The 17,373-nt window shown below is 31.3% G+C and overlaps 1 pseudogene; it reads left to right on the forward strand.

The window, feature by feature from the left end:
* Nucleotides 1-16,148: 16,148 nt before the first annotated feature.
* On the forward strand, nucleotides 16,149-16,334 carry LOC133076357 (ATP synthase subunit epsilon, mitochondrial-like; annotated as a pseudogene).
* Nucleotides 16,335-17,373: the final 1,039 nt, after the last annotated feature.

Consider the following 17,373-nt stretch of genomic DNA (forward strand, 5'->3'; position numbering starts at 1 on the left):
AAGAAAAATCTCAAATAAACAATGTAACATTACACCAAAAGCAACTAGAGAAAGAACAGAGAAAACCCAAAGTCAGTAAAAGGAAAGAAATCATAAAGATCAGAGCAGAAGTAAATGAAATAGAAGTGAAGAAAACAATAGCAAAGATCAATAAAACTGAAAGTTGGTTCTTTGAGAAGATAAACAAAATTGATAAAACTATAGCCAGACTCATCAAGAAAAAAAGGGAGAGGACACAAACGAATAAAATGAGAAATGAAAAAGGAGAGGTTACAATGGACACCGCAGAAATACAAAGCATCATAAGAGACTACTACAAGCAGCTATATGCCAATAAAATGGGCAACCTGGAAGAAATGGACAAATTCGTAGACTGGTATAACATTCCAAGACTGAACCAGGAAGAAATAGAAAATATAAACAGACCAATCACAAGTAATGAAATTGAAACTGTGATTAAAACCTTGCAACAAACAAAAGTCCAGGGCAAGATGGCTTCCCAGGCAAATTCTATCAAACATTTAGAGAAGAGCTAAAACCTATCCTCTCAAATTCTTCCAAAAAATTGCAGAGTGAGGAACACTCCCAAATTCATTCTACAAAGTCAACATCTCTGCGATACCAAAAGCAGACAAAGATATTACTAAAAAAGAAAATGACAAACCAATATCACTGATGAACATAGATGCAAAAAGCATCAACAAAATACTAGCAAACATAATCCAACAACACATTAAGAGGATCATACACCATGATCAAGTGGGATTTATCCCAGGAATGCAAGGATTCTTCAATATACACAAATCAATCAATGTGATCCACCATGTTAATTAAAGTATAAAAACCATATGATCATCTCAATAGATGCAGAAAAAGCTTTTGACAAAATTCAATACTCACTTATGATAAAAACTCTCCAGAAAATGGGCATAGAGAGAACCTACCTCAACATAATAAATGTCATATATGAAAAACCCACAGCAAACTGAAAGCATTTCCTCTAAGACCAGGAACAAGACAAAGATGTCCACTCTTGCCACTTTTATTCAACTTATTTTTGGAAGTTGGACCACAGCAATCAGAGAAGGAAAGTAAATAAATCTAAATTGTAAAAGAAGAAATAAACCTATCACTGTCTGCAGAGCACATGATAATGTAAAGAAAATCCCAAAGATGCCACCAGAAAACTACAAGAGCAAATAATGAATCTGCTAAAGTTGCAGGATACAAAAATTAATGCACAGAAATAACTTTCATTCCTATACCCTAACAATGAATGTTCAGAAAGAAAAATTGAGGAAACAATCCCATTTACCATAGCATTAAAAAGAATAAAATACCTAGGAATAAGCCTACCTAAGGAGGCAAAAAACCTGTACTCAGAAAACTATAAAACACTGATGATGGAAAGCAAAGATGATACAAACAGATGGATAGATATACCATATTCTTGGATTGGAGGAACCAATATTGTCAAATTGACTATATTACCCAAAGCAATCTATAGATTCAATGCAATCCCTATCAAATTGCCAATGGCATTTTTCACAGAATTAGAACCAAAAAGTTTACAATTTGTATGGAATTACAAAAGACCCTGAATAGCCAAAGCAAACTTGAGAAAAAAAACAGAGATGGAGGAATCAGGCTCCCTGACTTCAGATTATACTACAAAGCTACAGTAATCAAGAAGGTATGGTATTGGCACAAAAACAGAAATATAGATTAGTGCAACAGGATAGAAAGCCTAGAGATAAATCCATGCACCTATGGTCACCTAATATATGACAAAGGAGGCAAGAATATACAATGGAGAAAAGACAGTCTTTTCAATAAGTGGTGTGGGGAAAACTGGACAGCTACATGTAAAAGAATGAAATTAGAACACTCCCTAAACACCATACACAAAAATAAACTAAAAATGGATTAAAGACCTAAATGTAAGACTAGATACTATAAAACTCTTAGAGGAAAACATAAGAAAAACAATCTTTGACATAAATTGCAGCAAGATCCTTTTGACCCACTTCCTAGAGTAATGAAAAGAAAAAGAAAAATAAACAAAAGGGACCTAATTAAACTTAAAAGCTTTTGCACAGAAAATAAAAAACATAAAAAGATAAAATAACAACCTTCAGAATTGGAGAAAATATTTGCAAATGAAGCAATGAACACAGGATATATCTCCAAAATTTACAAACATCTCATGGATCTCAATATCAAGAAAACAACGAATCAAAAAAATGGGAAGAAGAACTAAATAGACATCTCTCCAAAGAAGACATACAGATGGCCAAGAGGCACATGAAAAGATGCTCAACATCACTAATTATTAGACAAATGCAAATCAAAACTACAATGAGGTATCACCTCACACTGGTCAGAATGGCCATCATCAAAAAATCTACAAACAATAAATGCTGGACAGGGTGTGGAGAAAAGGGAACACTTTTGCACTGTTGGTGGAAGTGTAAATTGATACAGCCACTTTTGAGAACAGTATGGAACTTCCTTAAAAAACTAAAAATAGAACTACCATATTATCCAGCAATCCCACTACTGGGCATATACCCTGAGAAAACCACAATTCAAAAGGACACATGTACCTCACTTTTCATTGCAGCACTATTTACAATAACCAGGACAATGACATTTGTCTAACGACAAATGAATGGGTAAAGAAGATGTGGTACATATATACAATGGAATATTACTCAGCCATAAAAAGGAATAAAATTGGGTCATTTGTAGAGATATGGATGGACATAGAGTTTGTCATACAGAGTGCAGTAAGTCAGAAAGAGAAAAACGAATATTATATATTAATGCATATGTGTGGAATCTAGAAAAATGGTACAGATGAACCTATTTGCAGGTCAGGAATAGAGAAGCAGACATAGAGAAAGGACATCTGGACACCAACATCAGGCGGGAAGGCGAGGGTGGGACTACTTGGGACATTAGGATTGACATATATATACAACCATGTGTAAAATAGATAGCTAGTGAGACCCTGCTATAAAGCACAGGAAGTGCAGCTCGCTGCTCTGTGATGACCTAGATGGATGGGATGGGGGAGTAGGAGGGAGGTCCAAGAGGGAGGGGTTATATGTATACATATAGCTAATTAGAAATCTTATGGGGCAAACAAGTGTGTGTGTGTGTATATATATATATATATATATATATACACATACATATATGAATGAGAGAGAGAGATACCATATATATGTATTAATATTATTTTTTATAGTTAACATTTTTAAGTATTCCAAATGGAACAGATTGTTAAGTTATGAATTATGCTTGACAGTCTATTTTCACTTACTAAATCCCTTGTTATTTCCTTTACAGTACAATCTAAGTTACATCCTATAACCTTAATGAATGCCCTTAACAATCTGACTAAATTACCTTTCAAAACATGTCTGAACTGTGTGTGTGTCTCCTAAAGTAACTATGAACTTACATTTCTCTGTTTATAATAATTTCTTTATTCATAATATTCTCTGCTCTTTCTTGAAAGCAACTGAGAAATATAATGACTTTTTTTCCAAGTACAAGTGTTACTTCTCCAAATTCTTCTAGGTCGAGACATAAGTAACCACTGCCCCATTATAATCCTATCCCTCATGATGTTCTCTGTCTAAGTAGGTATCATGCTGGGCAGCATTGTGAACTTTTCAAGCACAGAACCTTGATATTAGAAAGACTGGCTTGAAATCTTGGTTCAACAACTTAGTAGGTGCATGATTTTGGTCACATTGTTTCATCTAAATACATTGTACTTTCCTCATCCTAGTTAAGAGTTAGTATTTCATAAAGATGTTAAAAATAAGTAAGTTGAGGGATATAAAGTACACATTTCATAGTAAGCCCATGATATTGTTTAATATTTTAAAATTTTATGGTAAAGTCAACCTTTTGAGATATACCTTCACTGTATAGTCTATTATATATAAATTATGTATACATTATATGAATATACATAAAACACTTTTGAACCTATATTTTAAATTTGTTTCATCAGTTAGAAGAAAATAAATTCTGTAGTACTAAAGTCTTCTTCAATCACCAAGATATGATCTGTTTTTCAATACTGGGAGATTTTCTAACAAGTTCATATTCACTCTATTACCTTTCATTTATGTGCACACATAAATTTCTTTGTTCATTTACTTCCTCTCTTCTAAAATGTTATACCTTTCACTGTCTAGCTTAGATTAAAATATCTTCCTCCGTCCCTCTATCCTCTATAATAAACTCATATTCATTTGTTTCCATAACATAAAATTCACTACTTTAACCATTTATAAGTATACAATTAAATAGCATTAAATACACAGTTGTGTAACAATTACCACTATCTTTTTCAATAACATTTTTATCATCCCAAACAGAAACTCTGTACCCTTTAAGCATTAACTTCCCCTTTTCCCTTCCCTTTAACCCATAGTAACTTCTGTTCTACTTTTTGTCTCTATGAATTTGACTACTCTAAGTACCTCATATAAGTAGAATAATACAGTATTTGTCTTTTTGTGACTGACATTTTACTTGATATAATGTCCTCAAGGTTTATTCATGTTGTAGCATGTGTCAGAAATTTTCCTCATTTTTAAGGCTGAAAAGTATTCCATTGTTATATATATACCACATTTTATTTATCCATTTTCAGTCAGTGAACATGTATTGCTTCCCTTCCACTTTTTGACTTTTATGGATAATCTTGTTATGAACACAGGTGTAAAAGTATCTTTTTGTGAGTCCCTGTTTTTAATTTTCAGGATATATACCTGGAAGCAGAACTGCTGGATTATATGGAAACTCTAGTTTTAGTCTTTTGAGGACCCTTGTACTCTTTTCCATAATGGCTGCACCATTTTACAGTCCCATTAACAGTGCATGAGGGTTCCAATTTTTTACATCATCATTAATACTTATTTTTGTTTCTTTGATAATAACCATCCTAATGAGCAGAAAGTAGTATCTCACTGTAACTTTGCTTTGTATTTCTCTAATGATTAGTAATATCATTCATTTTTTCATGTACTTATTGACCATCTGCATATCTTAATAAATGCCTACTCAAAGTCTTTGCCCATTTTTCAAAAGTTGTGGTAAAAAATACATAATATTTACCATCTTAAACATTATTAAATGTACTGTTCACTAGTGTTAAGTATATTCACATTATTTTGCAACAGATTTCTAGAAGTTTTTCATCTTGTGACACTGAAATTCTATACCCACAAAATACTAACTACCCATCTTCCTTCCTTCATCCCTTGACAACCACCTTTCTACTTTCTCTTTTCTATGATTTTTCCTACTCTAGATACTTTTGTGACTGACTTATTTTGCTTAGCATAATATCCTTGAGGATTATTCTTGTGTAGCATGTGACAGAATTTCCACTTTTTAAAGCTGCATAATATTTCATTGTGTGTATATGTCATATTTTCTATATCCATTCATCTGTTGATGGACATTTGAGTTGCTTCCTCCTCCAGGTTGTTGTGAATAATGCTACCATGAACATGGGTATAGAGATATCTTTTCAAGATACTGCTTTGAATTATTTGGGGGATATACTCAGAAGTAGAGTTGCTGGATCAACTTGCAATTCTATTTTCTAATTTTTTTTGAGGAACTTCCATATTGTTTTCCATAACATCGCTACCATTTTACACTTCTACCAACAGTGCACAAGGGTTCCAACTTCTCTGAATCCTCAACACATTATTTTCTGTTTTTGGGGTTTTTTCTTTTGATAATGGCCATCCTAATGGGTCTAATATCTCATTGTGGTTTTGATTTATATTTTACCTAATGATTAGTGATGTTGAACATATTTTCATGTGCTTATAGGTCATTTGTGTATGTTCTTTGGAGAAATGTGTATTCAAGCCCTATGTCCATTTTTAAGTGAGTAAATTGGTCATTGTTGTCAAGGTGTAGAGATTTCTTATGTAAGTTTTTTTTTTTAATTAATTAATTTATTTTTTGGTCTTTCTCGCTGTGCATGGGCTTTCTCTAGTTGTGGCGAGCGGGGACTATTCTTCGTTATAGTGCACAGGCTTCTTATTGTGGTGGCTTCTCTTGTTGCAGATCACAGGCTCTAGACACTCGGGCTTCAGTAGTTGCAGTACACAGGCTCAGTAGTTGTGACGCATGGGCATAGTTGCTCCAAGGCATATGGGATCTTCCTGGACCAGGGATCTAACCTGTGTCCCCTGCATTGATGGGCAGATTCTTAACTACTGTGCCACCAGGGAAGTCCTCTTATATAATTTGGATATTAATCCCTTAACATCTATATGATTGACAATTATTTCATCCCATTCTGTAGGTGACCTTTCCACTCTGTTAGTTCTTTCCTTTGACACAAAATGGTTTTTAAGTTTGATGTAGTCCCACTTGTTTATTTTTTATTTTGTTGCCTCTGCCTTTGGTGTCATAATCAAGAAATCATTGGCAAATCCAATGTCCTAAAGTTTTTTCCTATATATTTTCTGGGAGTTTTAAAGTTTTGGGTTTTACATTTACAACTTTGATCCATTTTGAGATAATATTGTATATGGTATGAGGTAAGGGTTCTTATTTATTATTTTGCATGTGGATATTTAGTTTTTCTAACACCATTTTTTGAAGAACAGTCTTCTTCCCATTGAATTGTTTTGGTACCCTTTTCAAAAATCATTTGACCTTATATACAAGGATTTATTTCTGGGCTGTCATTTCTGTTCAGTGTGTCTGTATATCTGTCTTTATGCCTCTACAACATAGTCTTACTTATTGTTGCTTTTTAACGTTTGAAATCAGAAAGTGAAAGTCCTCCAGCTTTTCAAGATTGTTATGGCTATTCGGGGTCCCTTGATGTTCCATATAAATTTTAGGATGTTTTATTCTATTTTTAAAAAATGCCAATGGAATTTTGATAGGGATTGCATGGAATCTGCAGATCACTTCAAGTAGTATGGAATTTTAAGAATTTAAATCTTCCAATCCATGAGCATGGAATGTCTTTGTGTTTATTTGTATTTTATTTGGTTTCTTTTAGCAATGTCTTATAATTTTCACTGTACAAGTCCTTGACATTCTTGGTTAAGCTTATCCCTAAGTATTTTAACCTTTTGGTGCTCTAGTAAATGGGATTGCATTCTTAATTTTCTTTTCAGACTGGTCATTGTTAGAGTATAGAATTCCAAATTATTTTTTATGTTAATTTTTATCCTGCAAATTTGTTATAATTGTTTATTAGTTATAGCAGTTTTTTTGGTGGAATCTTTAGGATTTTATGCATATCAGATTATGTCATCTGCAAATACAGATTATTTTATTTCTTTCTTTCCAGCATAGATGTATTTTATGTCTGTTTCTTGTCTAATTGCTCTATCTAGAACTTCCCTTCCAGTACTATGTTAAATAGCAATAATGAGAGTGGGCATTTTTGCCTGGTTCCTGATTCTACAGTCTTTCACCATTCTGTATGGTATTAGCTGTGGGCTTTTAGAATATGGCTTGTAGTATGTTGAAGTAGTTTCCTTCTATTCTTAGTGTGTTGAATGTTTTTTATCAAAAAAGGGGCGTTGAATTTTGTCAAATGATTTTTCTGCATCAGTTGAGAGGATCTTGTGTGTTTTGCCCTTCATTTTCTATTGTGGTATATTACATATGTTGAATCATCCTTGCATTCTGTGAATAAATCCTTCTTGATCATGTGATAATGCTTTTAATATCCTGTTTAAATCAGTTTGCTAGTATTTTGCATTTAGAATTTTTGCATCAATGTTCATAAGGCATATTGGCCTCTAGTTTTCTTATCTGGTAGTTTTATATCTGTCTTTGGTATACAAATAATGCTAGTCTCATACAATAATTTATAGGAAAAATTTGAGGAGGATTTTTATTAATTCTTCCTTGAATGTTTGTGGTACTGGGCTTTTCTTTGTTGGGACGTTTTCCACCACCATTCCAATCTCCTTAATATTTATAAGTCCATTCAGATATTTTATGTATTAATGATCCAGTTTTGGTAGGTTGTATGTTTCTATGAATTTATCCATTTTTTCTTCATTATCCAGTTTTTGATGTATAATTGTTCATAACAGTCTTTTGTAATTATTTTTATTTTTGTTACATTGGTGTAATGTCTCTTTTTTCAACTTGAATTTTGCATTTTGAGTCATCTCTCTTTTTCCTTAGTGTAGCTAAGACTGTCAATTTTGTTAATCTTTTAAAAAAACAGCTTTTAGCTTTTTGATTTTTTTCTATTTTCTCTATTCTCTATTTCATTTTTCTCTCTCTCTCTCTCAGTCTCTCTCTAATATTTGTTATTTCCTTCCTTCTGCTATCTGTGGGTTTAGTTTGCTCTTTTCTCTAGTTACTTAAGATGTAGTTTAAATTGTTGATTTGAGATCTTTTTTCTTTTTAAATATAAGGTTTTGCCACTATAAACTTTCCCCTTATTGCCACCTTCATAATATTTCATACGTTTTGTTATGTTGTGTTTTTGTTTTCACTTGTCTCCAGATATTTTCTAAGTTTATTTTTGATTCCCCTTTTGACCCAGTGGCTATTTCAGAGTGCAATGTTTAAATACCACATATTTGTGGAATTCCCATTTTCTTCCTGCTATTGATTTCTAGGTGTTTTTTTTTTTCCCCATTGTGGTCAGAGAAGATATTCTGTATGATTTCAATTTTCTTAAATTTCTAAGATTTGTTTTGTGGCCTAACATGTTGTCTATATTAGAGATGTTCCATGTGTACTTCGGAAGAGTGCGTACTTTGCTGTTGTTGAGGGAGTGTTCTGTATATGTCCATTAGGTCCATTTGCTCTATAGTGTTGTTCATGTCCTTGTTTAATGATTTTCTGTTTGATTGTACTACTCATAACTAAAATTGGATTATTGAAACCTTCTGCTATTTTTGTGTTTCTGTCTATTCTTTCAGTTCTGTCAGCATGTACTTCATATATTTGGGAGCTCTACTCATGCATATATATTTTAAATTGATATATCTTTCTGGTGAATTTACCTATTTATCACTATATAATATCTTTCTTTTTCTCATGTGACAGATTTTGTCATAAAGTTATTTGGTCTGGTATAATTATGACTATCATTGCTTTCGTGAGATTTCCATTTGTATGGAATATCATTTTCCACCCTTTTACTTTTAGCCTCTGTGTGTCCTTATAGGAAAAAATGATTCTCTTATAGACAGCATAGAGTAGGACCTGTTCTTTTTTTTTTATCCAGTCAACCAGCCTATGTCTTAAAATTGGTGCCTTTAATCATTTACTTTCAAAGTAATTACTGATAGTGAAGGACTTATTATTGAAATTTTGTAAATTTTTTTCTGCATGTTTTGAAGCTTTTTTGTCTATCCTTTTTTTCCTTGCTGCTTTATTCATTTAATTTATTTTTTGTAGTGACCTCTTTTGATTTCCTTCTCATTTCCCTTTGTGTGTATTCTATAGATGTTTTATTTGTAGTTACCATTGCATTACATAAAATGTCTTAAAGTTGCAACAATTTAAAGTTAATAATAACTTTATTCACATATTAAAAGTTCTACTTTTTACATCTCTGCCTTACCTCATTTTTGTAATCGATGACATAAATTACCTCTTTTTATATTACACATTCACAAACATAGATTTATAATTACTTTTTATGCTTTTGATTTTAGAATTCTATACCAGATTTAAAAGTGATTTACACACCTAAGTTACAATAATACAGGATTATATATTTGCTTATATGTTTATCTGGGAGTTTTATATTTTTGTATGGCATTGTATTGCTGTTTATTGTCCTTTGTCTTCAACTTGAAGAAATCATTCTAGCATTTCTTGGAGGTTAATTTCTAGTGGTGATAAAATTTCTCAGCTTTTACATATTTGGGGAAATCTTAATTTCTCCTTCATTTTTGCAAGATGCTTTTGCCAGATATAGTATTCTTAGCTGGCATTTTTTTTCTTTCAGCACTTTGAATATATCACCCCACTCCCTTCTAAACTGTTTCTGCAGATAAACCTGCTGAGAATCTAATAGATGCTCTCTTGTACATGACAAGTTGCTTTTCTCTTGCTGCCTTCAAGATTCTCTCTTTTCCTGTGACTTTTGTCAATTTGATTATAATTTGTCTTGGTGTAGGTCTCTTTATCCAAGTTGGAGTTCCTTGGCCTTCCTGAATTTGTGTGTCCATTTCTTTTCTTAGATTTGGGAAGTTATTGGTGATTATATCTTCAAGTAGGTTATCTGCCCCTTTATTTCTTTTTCTTCTGGGACTCTCATAATTTGTATGTTCTTCTTGATTATGTCCCATTAGTCCCTTAACCTATTTTCATTTTCCTTCACTTTTTATTTTTCAACCAATGCCCCTGCAATTTCAAAAGTTCTGCCTATAAACTTGCTATTTCTTTTTTCTACTTGGTCAGGTCTCCTGTTGAGCTCCTCTAGTGAATTTTTCAATTCAGTTATCGTATTTTTCAGTTCCATAATGTCTGCTTGGTTCTTCATATTTTCTATTTCTTTGTTGATATTTTAATTTTGCTTATACAATGTTTGCCTGATTTCACTTAGTTGTCTATCTGTGCTCTCTTTTAATTTATTGAACATCCTTTTGATGACAACTTTGAATTTCTTATTTGACAATTCATATGTCTCATTTCTTATTTGACAATTCATATGTCTCATTATTTAGAATCAGTATCTAGACATTTAATTTGTTCCTTAAAATATGCTTCTTGTTTCTATATTGACCCCCAAAATCTATCGACTTGTCACTTTTTCATTTTGAGGATTTTGGCATTTGAGGAATCTGCTAATTCTCACATATTTTGCAGTCTGGTTTCATACAGTGAGAACTTTCTCTTCTCATTCATATCAGTAATATGTTGGCATTTCTGGGTATTTTGCTTTTCCATATAATCAAAATCCATAAAATAACTTTGCGTGATTTTGTCTGGAATTTCTTTGAGTCTACAAATCAAGTTGGAGAGAATTGACATTTCAATAATATTGAGTCTTTCTATTAATGAAAAGAAAATATCTCTTGATTTATTTATATTCTTTGATCTCTTCCATCATAGTTTTGTTATTTTCCTCATTTAGATTCAGTACAAATTTTGTTGAATTTATACCTAAGTATTCTTTTATTTTGGTGCTAATGTAATTGGTATTATGTTTTAAAATTCAAATTCCAATTGTTCATTGCTGGTATAGAAGACAGCAATTGACTTTGGTATATTAACATATATACCAAACAATCAATTATTAATTCCAGAGTTTGTTATTGATTCATTGAGATTTTCTTCCTAGACAATTATGTTATCTATGAACAAAGACAGTTTTCTTTCTTCTCTCTGCATTTGTATACCTTTAATTTCCTTTCACATCTTATAACATTAGCTAGGACATCTAGTACAGATGGTCTGCCTCCAGGAATTCATCAGTTACTGTGTCACTGAAGGTTACTGAAATCATCAGCTTCTGCTTCAGATAAGCTGATCTCTATTTTTTTTTCTTTTCTCCCCTTCATTTTCAGAGTGATAGTTTGTTTTGTGACCAAGACAACCTTAATGTTCCCCTGAGCTTGACTAAATTTTAGACAGGTTTCTCCCAGATTATAGGCCTTTGACCTCACTGAGTAACCCCGCCCCTAATATCCTACAGTACTTTCCACTAGTTCATCCCAGTGCTTAAAGATCTTCCTGCTTATTGTGTCAGTGGAGTTAAATTTAATCTCTCTCCCTTATTTTAATTATCCTGAAGAAAATCTTCCTTTTCTATTTAACTTTGTCCAGTAGAATTTTTGCTTTAAAACCAGTGATCTAATTCTCTAATAAATCTAAGAAAAATCATTGGCTTTCAACTGTTTAATACTTTTCTTGCTGTGAAGGCAGGACTGATGACTTGCAAACTTTTTACATGTTGGAGTAGAAACTGGAAGTCTAGAAAGAACAGGCTTTAATTACAAACTTTCTGAGCAACAAGGAACTGAGGCAATAATTTGTGTGTCTTTCTTGAAGGGTAGTCTGAATATACTCAAGTGGTAATGGTGATCAGAAAGAATTCTAGGAAATGTGTTTGGGCCTTGGGAGTTCTCTGGATCAAGCTCAGTTAAGCCTCGATTCTATGCCAATAAAACAAATGGAGAATGACTGTAATTTAAGGATATTAATATAAATTTGGCCTAACTTGTACTTTTAGGCTATGAAACCCATAGGTTGTTGACAGTTTTGCATTCATATTTTCTTGCATCTTATTCAACATGGCACAAGGGCCAGCTTTTGTTGCCTTTGCTCTCCACTTACATGCCTTAAATAAGTTCACTGGATTTATTGGATCATAGTTAGTTCAAAGTTCATTAATATTTACAACTTTTATAAAAGCGTAAAGGTATCCTGGAAATGATAATAGTTATTCAACAACACATTAATATTTAGTTTAACACTGAACAATTAAAATAACATTTGTTTTTATTTTAATTATATTGACCCCCAAAATCTATTCTATTATTTTACAATATAATAATTTTTTTGTGCCACTAATTATATAACAGTCATATTTTTACTGAATTTAATGGTTATTTCTATAATATTTTCTTATTTAGTATGTTTCTTATTTAGTTTCAGTACCACATGAAAAATCATACATTTAACATTTTTTAGTATTTATGTAAAGAGCTCTACATCTATTAGTCAAATTGTAATTTATATTTTGATTTACATATTAATTTAAAGAACATTCTTAAAACTTTCTTATTTTAAAATGTATGCTCTCCTTTTGGTAGAATGTTGGGTCATATTTCTTTTGCATTTTAAGATATTTTAAGAATATTTAAAAGGGATATAACATTAAAAATAATCTCCTATAGTCATATATATTTTCATTTTGTTTTGAGTATTCTTGGTAAACAGCCTCAATTATCCTTTTAACAGAATTTTTTAAGTAGTTTTTACTGTAACTATAGCTAACAAAATAAAGTATGTGCAATTTAATTATGAGTTAGTGAAAGCAACGTATTCACCATCAGTCTTCAGTAATTATTAAAATAAAAAGATCTTTGTCTTTGGTTAACTAATCTGTACAGTTTGAACAATTTAATGTTTACTTCAATGAAATTCTGGCTCTGAAAATTTGTGAAAACAATTTCAATAATCATGACCAGACGTTGATATGCATGTTTTCATTGGAACTAAACCAGATAATAATATTAAAAAATTCTACTATCAATATCAGATTTTTTTCATACCTTTTGATGTCTTTGGCCAATAAATAAATATGATCTTAAATAAACTTCTGTCCCAACTAAATTTTGGGGATTGGGTAAGTGGTTAAGCAATCTCAAAACACTTTACAAATGTAACAGTTTACAAAGAAACTTTCTGAAATGCTGTCCTCCATACCACTTCTTAATGAAGCTCATTTTTGCGTCTATGTGATACCCTTGTATATGTCTTCCTATCTTTTTTAGGAAGTGTGCTTTTAACTGGGGAACCTGTTAGTCATATTGAAAGCCGATAATCAGTTCCTTATTTCTGGATGACGGTTACTCTATTTTTTCACAAATCTGAAAAAATGACTAGAATAAATTGTGACCTACTTTCTTTAACAGACTCTGTGTCATGGATATTGCATTCATGTATAGGAGAGCAAGTTTTAAAATCTCTTTCACATATTCTAACAAATAAATCTGTATTCTGTGATAAATCTTTATCTTTGACCTTTATATTAATATCCTATATTGAACACCATGAGATAACCTTTAATGAAATTAAGTTGACAGTTGCTAATAACATCAAAAAGTAATTGTTATATGATGTAATTGCCTTGTCAATATTGCTATCTGAAGTTCAGTAGAGTTTTTATACATTGCACTCTTACTTTGATTTTCTAATATATTGCTTTGAACTCTAAGAAGTAGCAGCTGAGACAACCATTACTTTTGACTACAAATAGCTTCAGAATTGATGAAACAGCTGATTTAGACAGTAACAGTCAGTACAAAAACCTCTTTTAAGATATCTTGGTAACAAAACTTAGTGACAAGGAATTCATGTGTTTTCCTGCATATTATAAAACAGAATTCTCCATTGCAATTTAAACTTCCAGATAAGATAGAATCTAAGATTATACATTGATCTTTGGCGTAAACATATTGAGTGTAAAACTAGTGTAAATGTAGAGTAAAACTATTTTATACAATGGAATGTGTCCCCAAATATGTTTCATAAAATTAAACAGTCAGTTCCACTTAGCAATTAAGTAAGAAAAAATGAAAACATAGATTCTGAAAGTAAAATGGAAAATTTTAAAAAATGTATAATAGATATTTATTACCCAGAACTAATACAAGAAGACAAAGGAATGGATGACCAATGTTTTTGCAAAGGGAAAAAGATAGCTCTTAAATTAATGCAACTTCACAGGATCCTAATATCCCTAGATAGTGATGTTAATTCACTCTATGGAATACTTATGCTATAACATTATAATTTGTTTATTGTGGTGATATTTCCAATCAAAACTTTTAATATTCCCCTTAAGTAATTTTAAGTAAAAGAGGTAGATAAAAATTCTCATTATGTTTTAATTTTAATGACAACTAAAGTTTTACTTGTTTTCAGTTTGTTATAGACTGAAAGATGGAGCTAATAATGTCTGCGGTGAACTTTTAATTTCAATATTCCTAAGTTAATTTTTTCTTCTTCAAGACACACTGTAGAATAATTCAACTATTTTTTTATGATTGAAAATGCTTTTATCAATGTAATTATGCTTATATTTCTATAAGTTTCTGATGTGAGAGAGAGAGATAAAAAGATTATTTTAAAACACTAATAATAATATCAACATTTGAATACAAATCAAAACCAACCCCTGGTTGGTTAATATTAATTAACCAACATATTAATAACATTAACATATTAATGTTAATATTATAGTAGCAGTAATAGAAGTAGTAGTAGTAGAAGTGTTATAGTTAGTAGTATTAGTTATCAGAGTAAAAATAATATAAAATTATAGTGGCAATAATACAGGATAGTAAATTTCTTTATTGAAGTTGGAGAAATTACAAAATTATTTTTTAAATGATGAATGATTACATTTAAATTTAAATTTGATAAATACAATTAAACTTATATTTGGAAAATTTTTAAAAAATATTTAAATTTTAAACTTTTATTGGCTTCACAACTTCTTCATAATTATATTTTCCTATAAATAAGAATAGAAGTCCTGCATTTTATGATAATGCAGACGTGTCTCCAAACCTGGTATAGTGGTTGCGTGGTATAAACCAGGCATGGATCCAGTTTTCCTGTTCAACTGCAACATTTTATTCTTTTGTAAACTACTAAACCCTTTGCATATAGTTTAGTTTGAAAAATTGACTACTAAAATAGTTTAATATTGTTGTTACTCTATTAGAATATATTACCATATGCTAACACATATATATGGAATCTAAAAAAAAAATAGTTCTGAAGAACCTAGGGGCAAGACAGGAATAAAGATGCAGACGTAGAGAATGGACTTAAGGACATGGGGAGAGGGAAGGGTAAGCTGGGACAAAGTAAGAGAGTGACATTGGCATATACACACTACCAAATGTAAAATAGATAGCTAGTGAGAAGCAGCCACATAGCACAGGGAGATCAGCTGGGTGCTTTGTGACCACCTAGAGGGGTGGGATAGGGAGGGTGGGAGAGAGACACAAGAGGAAGGGGATATGGGAATATATGTATACATATAGTCAATTCACTTTGTTATACAGCAGAAACTAACGCAACAATGTAAAGCAATTATACTTCAATAAAGATGTTAAAAAAATAAAAAATAAAAATAAATTTAAAAAATACTTTAGTAATATGCCCTGTATCTTATTATGGAGAATAGAAAAATATAAGTTTTGAATATAAATTAAGAAAAACAAGAGTGGTTTCAATCTTTTAAAACAATTAATTTAAAATTAATATTTATAAGTTCTTATAAATCTCATATATCCAAAACTGCATGTGGAAAATGAAAAATCCAGAAAAACAAAGAACAAGTAATTCTCAGACCTGACCTTCTGCCAGCCGGGCCACAAGCTGAGACGACATTGACAGGTCCTCGCGATTCGGCCTGACGCACCCCCTCTCGCAACATCATGGTGGCATACTGGCGACAAGCTGAACTCAGCTACATCTGATACTCCCAGATCTGTGCAAAAGCAGTGGGGGGTGCACTGAAGACAGGATTCAAAGCAAATGCCGAGAAGACTTCTGGCAGCAACATAAAATTGTGAAAGTGAAAAAGGAATAATCTACCCTGATTACAGCTTGAAATGCTGCATATTCAAGATGAAGATGTAATGTGGACATGTGTTATGGCAGATTGAAAATGATCTCCCTTCATGGAAAAAAACAAAACAAAACAACAAGTAATTCTAACTTGAGTTAAATGGGGAAGTGATGTGGTGACATCCAATTGTCTTTTTCTTTGACTGATTAAATGCAATCTTTTGAGAATAAACTTATTCTGATGGAAGAAGCAGACACAAGCATTCTCATCTGAATCATGCATTAGTATTCAAAAGGAAGAGCTCCATGGTTGTGCAAACCATGGAGGTTGTCACCTTTTGAAATACAGCTAAATCCTAATTAGGTGATAAGGTGGTAGAAGCTAATTAAACCTTGAAAGAAAAGTCAGCAATTTGATGCACACATCATTACTTTCAATATTTATTTGTTAAAAAAGTAAAAGTAATAAGTAGAGAACATTTTATTCTCCATTCGAAACAAATAGAAATTGAGACACATAGGTGATTTTAAATTTTCTAGTAGCCACATTTTAAAAAGTAAAAAAGGTGAAATTAATCTTAATATATATATATTTTTTTAACCTAATGTGTTTAAAATATTATATCAAAATGTAGTGACTATAAAAACTGAGCTATTTTTTATTCACTTTTCATACTAAGTCTTCAAAAACTATTATTTTACCTCACAGCTCATCTCAATTTTTATCCACATTTCAAGTATTTAGCAACCATATGTGGTCAGTGGTTCATCTAACCATGCTATTGCTTTCATTATTATCATTTGAAATTTTGCTCAATTTGATAATTGAAAAAGAGTATTTTATTTTCCTATCTTTAATAGTTTACTGCACTTTGCCTATTCAACTGAGAATGATTCTAAGACTTCTGTTATCAAAAAAAATCTTATTGTAGCATATCATTTTATATTCCTTGCTAACTTTCTAACAATATTATACAAAGACATATTTTTCTTTTCCTTCTTCACTTTTTCCTTGGGAAATGGATTCAACCAGTACCAATTACTAAAATTTTTTTTTCTTCAAAAATATTT

The sequence above is a fragment of the Eubalaena glacialis genome, chromosome 16 (assembly GCF_028564815.1).
Source record: "Eubalaena glacialis isolate mEubGla1 chromosome 16, mEubGla1.1.hap2.+ XY, whole genome shotgun sequence".
Classification (NCBI taxonomy): domain Eukaryota; kingdom Metazoa; phylum Chordata; class Mammalia; order Artiodactyla; family Balaenidae; genus Eubalaena; species Eubalaena glacialis.